The sequence below is a fragment of the Ranitomeya imitator genome, chromosome 4, assembly GCF_032444005.1.
Source record: "Ranitomeya imitator isolate aRanImi1 chromosome 4, aRanImi1.pri, whole genome shotgun sequence".
NCBI classification, from domain to species: domain Eukaryota; kingdom Metazoa; phylum Chordata; class Amphibia; order Anura; family Dendrobatidae; genus Ranitomeya; species Ranitomeya imitator.
Window position 1 is genome coordinate 682,055,894 of NC_091285.1, and position 14,919 is coordinate 682,070,812.

Consider the following 14,919-nt stretch of genomic DNA (forward strand, 5'->3'; position numbering starts at 1 on the left):
GGCAGCAGTGGTGTGGTCAGTGGAGGCCTAGTGGAAGGAGTGACCGCAGACAGGCATCGAAGGCCTAAAATAATAACACATGGCTGTAGGCAATTTTAAATTGGTTCCAGAGGTACACGGGCAGCAGTGGTGTGGTCAGTGGAGGCCTAGTGGAAGGAGTGACCGCAGACAGGCATCGAAGGCCTAAAATAATAACACATGGCTGTAGGCAATTTTAAATTGGTTCCAGGGGTACACGGGCAGCAGTGGTGTGGTCAGTGGAGGCCTAGTGGAAGGAGTGACCGCAGACAGGCATCGAAGGCCTAAAATAATAACACATGGCTGTAGGCAATTTTAAATTGGTTCCAGGGGTACACGGGCAGCAGTGGTGTGGTCAGTGGAGGCCTAGTGGAAGGAGTGACCGCAGACAGGCATCGAAGGCCTAAAATAATAACACATGGCTGTAGGCAATTTTAAATTGGTTCCAGGGGTACACGGGCAGCAGTGGTGTGGTCAGTGGAGGCCTAGTGGAAGGAGTGACCGCAGACAGGCATCGAAGGCCTAAAATAATAACACATGGCTGTAGGCAATTTTAAATTGGTTCCAGGGGTACACGGGCAGCAGTGGTGTGGTCAGTGGAGGCCTAGTGGAAGGAGTGACCGCAGACAGGCATCGAAGGCCTAAAATAATAACACATGGCTGTAGGCAATTTTAAATTGGTTCCAGGGGTACACGGGCAGCAGTGGTGTGGTCAGTGGAGGCCTAGTGGAAGGAGTGACCGCAGACAGGCATCGAAGGCCTAAAATAATAACACATGGCTGTAGGCAATTTTAAATTGGTTCCAGGGGTACACGGGCAGCAGTGGTGTGGTCAGTGGAGGCCTAGTGGAAGGAGTGACCGCAGACAGGCATCGAAGGCCTAAAATAATAACACATGGCTGTAGGCAATTTTAAATTGGTTCCAGGGGTACACGGGCAGCAGTGGTGTGGTCAGTGGAGGCCTAGTGGAAGGAGTGACCGCAGACAGGCATCGAAGGCCTAAAATAATAACACATGGCTGTAGGCAATTTTAAATTGGTTCCAGGGGTACACGGGCAGCAGTGGTGTGGTCAGGGGAGGCCTAGTGGAAGGAGTGACCACAGACAGGCATCGAAGGCCTAACATAACAAAAATGTCAATACAATAGTATTGTCAGTGGCAGGCATTGAAGGATGTCAGCGCATAGACTAAACATTGGTGGAGCTGTGAGATAATTTTGCAAGTGGTAGAGCACTGTTTGAGCTGAGGGGGGGGGAACTGTCTTGTGGCCGGCGGTACAGGCCCAGGGCCCCTCATATTACAACGGTGTGTCTGACGTTGGGTGCGCACCACCACCGCCAGAGACACTTTATTGTACTAGGAGGGACCCAGTGGCAGTGCCGTCGACCAAAAGCGGGCTCACCCACCTCTTCAGACAAACTGCACTCTCACGGGTGCTGTCGCCAAGTGTCGATACCACGGCCCCGTGTGGGGAGTTTGGCCATTTAGTGAGGTGTAAACATGTCGTATGCTGGACAATCAGGTGCAGAAAATTACGAGATTGGAAAAGGCATTCAGAATAGTCCACAGGCAAGACCTTTTCATAGGAAAGCTAGGTGTCAGCCGGGCAAGGTGGGGCAAAAGATTTCGAAATCCAGTTGTGGTTCATTTTAATGAAGGTTAGATCATTTACATTTTGGGTAGCCAGACAAGTCCATTTTTCTGTTAGTATTGAACCTGCAGCACGGAATACTCTTTCTGATAGGACACTAGCTGCCGGGCAAGCAAGCTCCTGCAATGCATATTCTGCCAATTCTGGCCAGGTGTCTAATTTTGATGCCCAGTAATCAAATGGGAATGACGGTTGAGGGAGAACATCGATAAGGGATGAAAAATAGTTTGTAACCATACTGGACAAATGTTGTCTCCTGTCACTTTGAATTGATGCTGCAGTACCTGTCCTGTCTGCGGTCATAGCAAAATCACTCCACAACCTGGTCAGAAAACCCCTCTGGCCAACGCCACTTCTGATTTCTGCCCCTCTAACTCCTCTGGTCTGCTGGCCCCTGCAGCTCGTGTGAGAATGATCACGGGCGCTGTGTGCAGGGAATGCCAGAAGCAAACGGTCAACAAGAGTTGATTGTTTGGTTGCTAATATTAGTTCCAAGTTCTCATGTGGCATTATATTTTGCAATTTGCCTTTATAGCGAGGATCAAGGAGGCAGGCCAACCAGTAATCGTCATCATTCATCATTTTAGTTATGCGTGTGTCCCTTTTGAGGATACGTAAGGCATAATCCGCCATGTGGGCCAAAGTTCCAGTTCTCAAATCTGCGGTTGTGCTTGGTTGAGGGGCAGTTTCAGGCAAATCCACGTCACTTGTGTCCCTCAAAAAACCAGAACCCGGCCTTGCCGCGCCACCAATTTCCAGTGGCCCCCGGAAAAGCTTCCTCATTAAAAATATAATCATCCCCATCATCCTCCTCGTCCTCCTCCTCCTATTCGCCCGCTACCTCGTCCTGTACACTGCCCTGGCCAGACAATGGCTGACTGTCATCAAGGCTTTCCTCTTCCTCAGCTGCAGACGCCTGATCCTTTATGTGCGTCAAACTTTGCATCAGCAGACGCATTAGGGGGATGCTCATGCTTATTATGGCGTTGTCTGCACTAACCAGCCGTGTGCATTCCTCAAAACACTGAAGGACTTGACACATGTCTTGTATCTTCGACCACTGCACACCCGACAACTCCATGTCTGCCATCCTACTGCCTGCCCGTGTATGTGTATCCTCCCACAAAAACATAACAGCCCGCCTCTGTTCACACAGTCTCTGAAGCATGTGCAGTGTTGAGTTCCACCTTGTTGCAACGTCTATGATTAGGCGATGCTGGGGAAGGTTCAAAGAACGCTGATAGGTCTGCATACGGCTGGAGTGTACGGGCGAACGGCGGATATGTGAGCAAAGTCCACGCACTTTGAGGAGCAGGTCGGATAACCCCGGATAACTTTTCAGGAAGCACTGCACCACCAGGTTTAAGGTGTGAGCCAGGCAAGGAATGTGTTTCAGTTGGGAAAGGGAGATGGCAGCCATGAAATTCCTTCCGTTATCACTCACTACCTTGCCTGCCTCAAGATCTACAGTGCCCAGCCACGACTGCGTTTCTTTCTGCAAAAACTCGGACAGAACTTTCGCGGTGTGTCTGTTGTCGCCCAAACACTTCATAGCCAATACAGCCTGCTGACGTTTGCCAGTAGCTGCCCCATAATGGGAGACCTGGTGTGCAACAGTGGCAGCTGCGGATGGAGTGGTTGTGCGACTGCGGTCTGTGGACGAGCTCTCGCTTCTGCAGGAGGACGAAGAGGAGGAGGAGGGGGTGCGAACGGCTACAGCCAATTGTTTCCTAGACCGTGGGCTAGGCAGAACTGTCCCAAACTTGCTGTCCCCTGTGGACCCTGCATCCACCACATTTACCCAGTGTGCCGTGATGGACACGTAACGTCCCTGGCCATGCCTACTGGTCCATGCATCTGTTGTCAGGTGCACCTTTGTGCTCACAGATTTCCTGAGTGCATGGACGATGCGCTCTTTAACATGCTGGTGGAGGGCTGGGATGGCTTTTCTGGAAAAAAAGTGTCGACTGGGTAGCTCGTAGCATGGTACAGCGTAGTCCATCAGGGCTTTGAAAGCTTCGCTTTCAACTAACCGGTAGGACATCATCTCTAACGAGATTAGTCTAGCTATGTGTGCGTTCAAACCCTGTGTACGCGGATGCGAGGCTAAGTACTTCCTTTTTCTAACCATAGTCTTATGTAGGGTGAGCTGGACTGGAGAGCTGGAGATCGTGGAACTAGCGGGGGTGCCGGTGGACATGGCAGACTGAGAGACGGTGGGAGATGGTATTGTTGCCGCCGGTGCCCTAGATGCAGTGTTTCCTACTACGAAACTGGTGATTCCCTGACCCTGACTGCTTTGGCCTGGCAAAGAAACCTGCACAGATACTGCAGGTGGTGTGGAAAATGGTGGCCCTACACTGCCGGAAGGGATGTTGCGTTGATGACTAGCTTCATTGGCCGAGGGTGCTACAACCTTAAGGGACGTTTGGTAGTTAGTCCAGGCTTGCAAATGCATGGTGGTTAAATGTCTATGCATGCAACTTGTATTGAGACTTTTCAGATTCTGTCCTCTGCTTAAGGTAGTTGAACATTTTTGACAGATGACTTTGCGCTGATCAATTGGATGTTGTTTAAAAAAATGCCAGACTGCACACTTTCTAGCATCGGATACCTTTTCAGGCATTGCAGACTGAGCTTTAACCGGATGGCCACGCTGTCCTCCAACAGGTTTTGGCTTTGCCACGCGTTTTGGGCAAGATACGGGCCCGGCAGATGGAACCTGTTGCGATGTTGATGCCTGCTGCGGCCCCTCCTCCTCCGCTTCAGAACTGCTGCCGCCTGCACCCTGTTCCCCCAATGGCTGCCAATCGGGGTCAAGAACTGGGTCATCTATTACCTCTTCTTGTAGCTCGTGTGCAACTTCGTCTGTGTCACCGTGTCGGTCGGTGGTATAGCGTTCGTGATGGGGCAACATAGTCTCATCAGGGTCTGATTCTTGATCAGCACCCTGCGAGGGCAATGTTGTGGTCTGAGTCAAAGGACCAGCATAGTAGTCTGGCTGTGGCTGTGCATCAGTGCACTCCATGTCAGATTCAACTTGTAATGGGCATGGACTGTTAACTGCTTCACTTTCTAAGCCAGGGACGGTATGTGTAAAGAGCTCCATGGAGTAACCCGTTGTGTCGCCTGCTGCATTCTTCTCTGTTGTTGTTTTTGCTGAAGAGGACAAGGAAGCGACTTGTCCCTGACCGTGAACATCCACTAACGACGCACTGCTTTGACATTTACCAGTTTCACGAGAGGAGGCAAAAGAGCTAGAGGCTGAGTCAGCAAGATAAGCCAAAACTTGCTCTTGCTGCTCCGGCTTTAAAAGCGGTTTTCCTACTCCCAGAAAAGGGAGCGTTCGAGGCCTTGTGTAGCCTGACGACGAACCTGGCTCCACAGCTCCAGACTTAGGTGCAATATTTTTTTTCCCACGACCAGCTGATGCTCCACCACTACCACTACCCTCATTACCAGCTGACAATGAACGCCCCCGGCCACGACCTCTTCCACCATACTTCCTCATTGTTTTAAAAACGTAAACAAACTAACGGTATTTGTTGCTGTCACACAAATTACACGGTGAGCTATAACTTCAGTATGATTTAGCTACCCCTTTACAGGTGAGTGAGACCACAACGAAAATCAGGCACAATGTTACACACTCTGTTGTTGGTGGCAAAAAATGAGAGAGATGCCACACACGCAGGACTGTCACTGAAGCACAAATGTAAATATTAATCTCCCACTGATTTGATTTTTTTTTTTTTTTAAGGGAGACTTTAGGAAAAAAAAAATAGAATAAAATGAATTTTTCAGGAAGAATTTAGAAACCAAATAAAATAAAATGATTTTTTCAGGGAGAATTTAGAAAACAAATAAAACAAAAAAAGGCTTTCTATGGCCCACTGAGTGAGAGATGACGCACACAGGAGTCAGGAGTGGCACACAAGCCCAGAGGCCAATATTTATCTCCCACTGATTGATGTAGTGATTTTTTCAGGTAGATTTTGGAACCCAAATCAAGCTAAAAAAATAATAGGCTTTCTATGGCCCACAATTGGAGAGAGAGAGAGAGAGATGGCACACCCAGGAGTCAAGACTGGCACACAAGCAGAAAGGGCAATATTAATCTCCCACTGATTTTTTTTTTTTTTTTTTTTTTTCAGGGAGACTTTAGGAAAAAAAAAATAATAGAATAAAATGATTTTTTCAGGAAGAATTTAGAAACCAAATAAAACAAAAATAGGCTTTGTAGGGCCCACTGAGTGAGAGAGGACGCACACAGGAGTCAGGAGTGGCACACAAGCCCAGAGGCCAATATTTATCTCCCACTGATTAATTTAGTGATTTTTTCAGGTAGATTTTGGAACCCAAATCAAGCAAAAAAATTAATAGGCTTTCTATGGCCCACAATTGGAGAGAGAGAGATGGCACACCCAGGAGTCAAGACTGGCACACAAGCAGAAAGGGCAATATTAATCTCCCACTGATTTGTTTTTTTTGTTTTTTTTTCAGGGAGACTTTAGAAAAAAAAAATACAAAAAAAATGATTTTTTTCAGGAATAATTTAGAAACCAAATAAAATAAAATGATTTTTTCAGGGAGAATTTAGAAAACAAATAAAACAAAAAATAGGCTTTCTAGGGCCCACTGAGTGAGAGAGGACGCACACAGGAGTCAGGAGTGGCACACAAGCCCAGAGGCCAATATTTATCTCCCACTGATTGATTTAGTGATTTTTTCAGGTAGATTTTGGAACCCAAATCAAGCAAAAAAATTAATAGGCTTTCTATGGCCCACAATTGGAGAGAGAGAGATGGCACACCCAGGAGTCAAGACTGGCACACAAGCAGAAAGGGCAATATTAATCTCCCACTGTTTTGTTTTTTTTTTTGTTTTTTCAGGGAGACTTTAGAAAAAAAACAAAACAAAAAAAATGATTTTTTCAGGAATAATTTAGAAACCAAATAAAATAAAATGATTTTTTCAGGGAGAATTTAGAAAACAAATAAAACAAAAAATAGGCTTTCTAGGGCCCACTGAGTGAGAGAGGACGCACACAGGAGTCAGGAGTGGCACACAAGCCCAGAGGCCAATATTTATCTCCCACTGATTGATTTATTGATTTTTTCAGGTAGAATTTAGAACCCAAATCAACCAAAAAAATAAATAGGCTTTCTATGGCCCAATATTTGTGAGAGAGATGGCACGCTCAGGACTGGCACACAAGCCCAGAGGCCAATATTAATCTCCCACTTTTTTTTTTTTTTACAGGGAAAATTTATAAACCCAATAAAAAAAATAATAAATAGGCTTTCTATGGCCCACTATCTGAGAGAGAGAGATGGCACGCTTAGGACTGGCACACAAGCCCAAAGGCCAATATTAATCTCCCACTGATTGATTTATTGATTTTTTCAGGTAGAATTTAGAACCCAAATCAACCAAAAAAATAAATAGGCTTTCTATGGCCCACAATTGGAGAGAGAGAGATGGCACACCCAGGAGTCAAGACTGGCACACAAGCAGAAAGGGCAATATTAATCTCCCACTGATTTGATTTTTTTTTTTTTTTCAGGGAGACTTAAGAAAAAAAAATAAATGAATTTTTCAGGAAGAATTTAGAAACAAAATAAAATAAAATGATTGTTTCAGGGAGAATTTAGAACTCAAATGAAAAAAAAATAGGCTTTGTAGGGCCCACTGAGTGAGAGAGGACGCACACAGGAGTCAGGAGTGGCACACAAGCCCAGAGGCCAATATTTATCTCCCACTGATTGATTTAGTGATTTTTTCAGGTAGATTTTGGAACCCAAATCAAGCAAAAAAATTAATAGGCTTTCTATGGCCCACAATTGGAGAGAGAGAGATGGCACACCCAGGAGTCAAGACTGGCACACAAGCAGAAAGGGCAATATTAATCTCCCACTGTTTTGTTTTTTGTTTTTTTTTTCAGGGAGACTTTAGAAAAAAAAAAAACAAAAAAAATGATTTTTTCAGGAATAATTTAGAAACCAAATAAAATAAAATGATTTTTTCAGGGAGAATTTAGAAAACAAATAAAACAAAAAATAGGCTTTCTAGGGCCCACTGAGTGAGAGAGGACGCACACAGGAGTCAGGAGTGGCACACAAGCCCAGAGGCCAATATTTATCTCCCACTGATTGATTTATTGATTTTTTCAGGTAGATTTTGGAACCCAAATCAAGCAAAAAAATAAATAGGCTTTCTATGGCCCACTGAGAGATGGCACACACAGGAGTAAGGAGTGGCACACAAGCCCTGAGGCCAATATTTTTCTCCCACTGATTGATGTAGTGATTTTTTCAGGGAGATTTTAGAACCCAAATCAAGCAAAAAAATAAATAGGCTTTCTATGGCCCACTGAGTGAGAGATGACACAGACAGGGATGGCACTTTAGCAGAAATGCCAATCTTAATCTCCCACAAAAAAAAAAAAATGAACTGTCCTTCAATTACTATCTCCCTGCAGTAATCTCAGCCAGGTATGGCAGGCAGCAATAAGGAGTGGACTGATGCACAAATTAAATAAAAAGTGTGGACAAACAAACAAGATAGCTGTGCAGAAAGGAAGGAACAAGAGGATTTGTGCTTTGAAAAAAGCAGTTGGTTTGCACAGCGGCGTACACACAGCAATGCAGCTATCAGGGAGCCTTCTAGGGCAGCCCAATGAGCTACAGCGCTGAGGGAAAAAAAAAAAAAAATGTAGCTTCCACTGTCCCTGCACACCGAAGGTGGTGTTGGGCAGTGGAAATCGCTACAGCACAAGCGGTTTGGTGGTTAATGGACCCTGCCTAACGCTATCCCTGCTTCTGACGAAGCGGCAGCAACCTCTCCCTAAGCTCAGATCAGCAGCAGTAACATGGCGGTCGGCGGGAACGCCCCTTTATAGCCCCTGTGACGCCGCGGACAGCAAGCCAATCACTGCAATGCCCTTCTCTAAGATGGTGGGGACCAGGACCTATGTCATCACGCTGCCCACACTCTGCGTTTACCTTCATTGGCTGAGAAATGGCGCTTTTCGCGTAATTGAAACGCGACTTTGGCGCGAAAGTCGCGTACCGCATGGCCGACCCCGCACAGGGGTCGGATCGGGTTTCATGAAACCCGACTTTGTCAAAAGTCGGCGACTTTTGAAAATGTTCGACCCGTTTCGCTCAACCCTACCTGTGACAAAAACACTGCCGAGAACCAGCTGGCGGTGCTGGAACCCAGATGCGTTGCCTATTAAAGATTGTCTTCCTAGAGCCCCAACTAGCGGTGCTGGAGCAAAGGGTAAGCAGGGGGAGCAGAGTGTAGGCCGAAGCCTGCACTGGAGGCAGCCTTGTGTCTGCGTTGCGTTTGCAGGACACTTTGCCGGCTACACAGTGGGGGAACAGCTGGCGTTGCTGAACCCCACTAACACAATGGCGGGTGTTTTTCTCTGTGCAGCTAGCACTTGCGGGCAAAAACTAGCAATGTTAGAGCCCGTGGTGAAGCAGGAGGAGGAGGAGAGGAGCAGAGTGTAGGCCGAAGCCTAGTTGAACCAATTTCAAAGGAAACCTTTAACCCCCCTCAGGTGTTACAAAGTACAAGAGACACACCTTGTGCAGTATTAATGCTGCACAAGTGAAAGGTTGCTCTATTAATTTGTCTACTTGCACACGCTGAATGAAAGACGTACACAATTTAGCCCATTCTACAGTCAAACTGTAGTGGATGCGTGACTTGGCTTTTTAAGGAGACGCAGCACAGGTGTCCCAAATAACGCCTTGGTGCTTGGCGCAGCTTCCTGAGCGTTGTTATTTGCTGTACAGGAGTCTGCGCTCTTGTGTTATCCCTTGGCAATGCCCTGTTAGCGCTGCCCGTCTTATGACCTCATTTCATGTTGGCCGATGCGGTTAACGATGGCCATAAATCCCAGACCCACAGTGCCTTTTCATAAAGTCACACTGCGGTGCTGGGATTCGTGGCCTTGAGCAGTAAATATTTTGGCCGCTCACACACGTCCTTACACCTGCTTCAGACTGGGCGGCCTCTGCTAATCCCTTCTCGCATGCCGCGGCCATGAGGCTGCACAGTCTGAAGAAGGCGGAAGGAGATGAGTGACGACAGGCGAACATATGCACTGCTCGTGCCCATAAACCACACCCTCGCTGACAAAATAAATAAGAAACCGAGGGGCGTTGTTTGGAGCAGGGCGGACGCACAGGCGCAGCCAGCTAACCAATGATGTCAAAAGACGGGAAGCGCTACCAAGGGTGGTGCTGCGTATCATTAGAAAGGAAAGTCACACCTCAGGGACAGTGGAATGGTCTCAATGAGACACATTTTGTACGTGTTGAGTTCCACGTGGGCAAGTAGAAAAAGTCAGCCACCTTGTACAAATGCAGCAGTACTGCTGTACAAGGTGGCTGTTATACATAGCAACACCTGGGGGTGGGGGGCAGGCTTCCTTCAATTTCAGTTCATGTGCCTGCGTGGCGTTTGCAGGTCACGTTGCCGGCTACACAGCAGGGGAACAGCTGGCGTTGCTGAACCCCACTAACACATTGGCTGGTGTTTTTCTCTGTGCAGCTAGCACTTCCGGGCCAAAACTAGCGGTGTTTGAGCCCAGGGGCAGCAGCAGGAGGAGAGGAGCAGAGTGTAGGCCGAAGCCTGCACTGGTGGCAGCTTTTGGTCGGTTGTGCCAGCGTGGCTTGTGCTGGACACGATGCCGGCTACACAGCAGGGGAACAGCTGGCAGTGCTGAACCCCACTAACACATTGGCTGGTGTTTTTCTCTGTGCAGCTCGCATTTCCGGGCAAAAACTAGCGGTGTTAGAGCCCAGGGTCAGCAGGAGGAGAGGAGCAGAGTGTAGGCCGAAGCCCAGTTGAACCAATTTCAAAGGTAACCTTTAACCCCCCCTCAGGTGTTGCAAGGTACAAGAGCCACACATTGTGCAGCATTAATGCTGCACAAGTCAAAGGTTGCTCTCTTAATTTTGCTCATTGCACACGCTGAATAAAACACGTACACTATTTAGCCCATTATACTGTCAAACAGTAGTGGAGGCGTGACTTGTCTTTTTAAGGAGACACAGCACAGGTGTCAAAATTTACAACTAGCTGCTGGGCGCAGATTCCTGAGCGTTGTTATTTGCTGTACAGGAGTCTGCGCTATTGTGATCCCTTGGCCATGCGCTGTCAGCGCTGCCTGTCTTCTCACCTCATTTCATGTTGGCCGGTGCGGTTAGCAATGGATATGAATCCCAGGCCCGCAGTGTGTTTTCAAAAAATCACACTGCGTGGCTGGGATTCGTGGCCTTGTGCAGTAAATATGTTTGCCGCTCACACATGTCCTTACACCTGCTTCAGACTGGGCGGCCTCAGCTGATCCCTTATCGCCTACCACGGCCATGAGGCCGCACAGTCTGAAGAAGGCAGAAGGAGATGAGTTAAGACAGGCGAACATATGCACTGCACATGCCCAACAATCACACCCTCGCAGCCAAAATATATGAGACAACGAGGGGGGTTGTGTTGGGCAGGGCGGACGCACAGGCACAGGCAGCCAACCAATGATGTCAGAAGACGGGCAGCGCTACCAAGGGGGGTGGTGCGTGTCATTAAAAAGGAAAGTCACACCTCAGGGACATTGTAATTGTCTGTAATGAGACACATATTTTACGTGTTTAATTCAACGTGGGGAAGGAGAAAAAATCAGCCACCTTGTACAAATGCAGCAGTACTGCTGTACTAGGTGGCTGTTATACATAGAAACACCTGGGGGGTGGGGCCAGGTTCCCTTTAATTTCAGTTCATGTGCCTGCGTGGCGTTTGCAGGTCACATTGCCGGCTACACAGCAGGGGAACAGCTGGCGTTGCTGAACCCCACTAACACATTGGCTGGTGTTTTTCTCTGTGCAGCTAGCACTTCCGGGCCAAAACTAGCGGTGTTTGAGCCCAGGGTCAGCAGGAGGAGGAGAGGAGCAGAGTGTTGGCCGAAGCCTCCACTGGTGGCAGCTTTTGGTCGGTTGTGCCAGCGTGGCTTGTGCTGGACACGATGCCGGCTACACAGCAGGGGAACAGCTGGCAGTGCTGAACCCCACTAACACATTGGCGGGTGTTTTTCTCTGTGCAGCTAGCACTTCCAGGCTACAACTGGCGGTGTTATAGCCCAGGGTCAGCAGGAGGAGGAGAGGAGCAGAGTGTAGGCCGAAGCCTGCACTGGTGGCAGCTTTTGGTCTGTTGTGCCAGTATGGCTTGTGCTGGACACGATGCCGGCTACACAGCAGGGGAACAGCTGGCGGTGCTGAACCCCACTGACACAATGGTGGGTGTTTTTCTCTGTGCAGCCAGCACTTCCGGGCCCCAACTGGCATAGTTAGAGCCCAGGGTCTGCAGGAGGAGCAGAGTGTAGGCCGAAGCCTAATTGAACCAATTTCAAAGGTAACCTTTAACCCACCCTCAGGTGTTACAATGTTGAAGAGCCACACCTTGTGCAGCAGTAAAGCTACACAAGTTAAAGGTTGCTCTTTAAGTTTTGCTCATTGCACACGCAGAATGAAAGACGTACACAATTTAGCCCATTGAACAGTAGAACTGTATTGGAGGCGTGACTTGTCTTTTTAAGGAGACGCAGCACAGGTGCACATAAATAACGCCTTGGTGCTGGGCGCAGCCTCCTGAGCGTTGTTATTTGCTGTACAGGTGTCTGCGCTATTGTGATCCCTTTGCCATCCGCTGTGAGCGCTGCCTGTCTTCTCACCTCATTTCATGTTGGCCGGTGCGGTTAGCAATGGCCATGAATCCCAGACCCGCAGTGTGTTTTCAAAAAACCACACTGTGTGGCTGGGATTCGTGCCCTTGTGCAGTAAATATGTTTGCCACTCACACATGTCCTTACACCTGCTTCAGACTGGGCGGCCTCAGCTGATCCCTTATCGCCTACCACGGCCAGGAGGCCGCACAGTCTGAAGAAGGTGGAAGGAGATGAGTTAAGACAGGCGAACATATGCACTGCACATGCCCATCAATCACACCCTCGCAGCCAAAATATATGAGACAACGAGGGGGGTTGTGTCGGGCAGGGCAGACGCACAGGCACAGGCAGCCAACCAATGATGTCAGAAGACAGGCAGCGCTACCAAGGGTGGTGCTGCGTACCATTAGAAAGGAAAGTCACACCTCAGGGACAGTGGAATGGTCTCAATGAGACACATTTTGTACGTGTTAAGTTCCACGTTGGCAATGAGAAAAAGTCAGCCACCTTGTACAAATACAGCATTACTGCTTTACAAGGTAGCTGTTATACATAGAAACACCTTGGGGTGGGTGGCAGGGTCCCTTTAATTTCAGTTCATGTGCCTGCGTGTCGTTTGCAGGTCACGTTGCCGGCTACACAGCAGGGGAACAGCTGGCGGTGCTGAACCCCACTAACACATTGGCTGGTGTTTTTCTCTGTGCAGCTAGCACTTCCGGGCAAAAACTAGCGGTGTTTGAGCCCAGGGGCAGCAGGAGGAGGAGAGGAGCAGAGTGTAGGCCGAAGCCTGCACTGGTGGCAGCTTTTGTTCTGTTGTGTCAGCGTGGCTTGTGCTGGACACGTTGCCGACTACACAGCAGGGGAACAGCTGGCGGTGCTGAACCCCACTGACACATCAGCTAGTGTTTTTTCTGTGTAGACAACACTTCCAGGTGGCAACTGACAGTGTTGAAACCCAGGGAATCAAAGAGGAGCAGAGTGTAGGCCGAAGCCTGCAGTGGAGCAAGTTGAAAGGGAACCTTTAACCCCCCCCCCCCCAGGCATTTGTTGCTGAAAGAGCCATCTTGTAGAGCAGTAATACTGCACATGGAAAATGGTGGCTCCGAAAATTATGCTCCTTGCAAACGCTGAAGTACACACTCATATAATGTGTCCCCTCACACCGTCAAACCGTCCCGGAAGTGGGACTTTCCTTTGTAATGTGACACAGCACAGCCGTCATTCCAACCCCCTTGGTGCCGTGCGCCACCTCCTCAACGTTGTTTGGTTCTGTCACGGAGCCCGTGCTGTAATGTTATCCCTCGGCCATGCACAGTTAGCGGTGCCCGTCTTCTGACATCATTTAGGTGTCAGGCTGGCAGTGCCTGTGCGTCCAAGCTGCCCGAGATCCAACCTCGCAGTGTGATCTAATGTAATCCCACTGCGGGCCAGGGATCCATGGGCATGCGCAGTGCATATCATCGCCTCTCACTCACCTCCTTCCTGCTTCTTCAGACTGTGCGGCGTCACGGCCGTGGCATGCTATTAGGGATCAGCTGACGCCGCCTAGTCTGAAGAAGCGTGAAGAAGGGGAGTGAGAGGCCAGTATATGCACTGCGCATGGCCATGGATACCAGGCCCACTGTGGGATCACATTAGACGACACTGCGAGGTGGGATTTCGGGCAGCGTGGACGCACAGGCGCAGCCAGGACGACAACAAATGATGTCAGAGGATGGGCAGCGCAAACTGTGCATGGCCAAGGGATAACATAACAGCGCATGGTCCAGGACGGAATCAAACAACGCTAAGGAGGCAGCGCACGGTGCCAAGGGGGTAGCAATGACGGCTGTGCTGCGTCACATTACAAAGGAAAGTCCCACCTCAGGGACAGTTTGACGGTGTGAGGGGACACATTACATGAGTGTGTAGTTCAGCGTTTGCAAGGAGCATAATTTCAAGAGCGACCTTTTCCTTGTGCAGTATTAGTGCTGCACAAGGTGGCTCTTTCAGTAACAAACGCCTAGGGGGGGGGGACAGGTCCCCTTACATTTTAGTTGTGCCAGCGTGGCGGTCGCATGACACGTTGCCGGATACACAGCTGGGGATCAGCTGACGTTACTGAACCCCAATAACAGAGGAGCGACTGTTGACTGTGCAGACAGCACTTCCAGGCACCAACTGGCGGTGTTAGAGCCCAGGGACAGCATGAGGAGCAGATTGGAGGTATTGCTGCACACACAGCTGGGGATCAGCTGACGTTACTGAACCCCAATAACAGAGGAGCGACTGTTGACTGTGCAGACAGCACTTCCAGGCACCAACTGGCGGTGTTAGAGCCCAGGGACAGCAGGAGGAGCAGAGGAACAGAGTGTAGGCCGAAGCCTGATTGGAGCAAGTTGAAAGGGAACCTTTAACCCCCCCCCAAGACGTTTGTAGCTGAAAGAGCCATCTTGTGCAGCACTAAGGATGCAAAAGGAAAAGGTTGCTCTTTTAATTATGCTCCTTGCAAACACAGAAGTAAACACTAAAAATGTGTC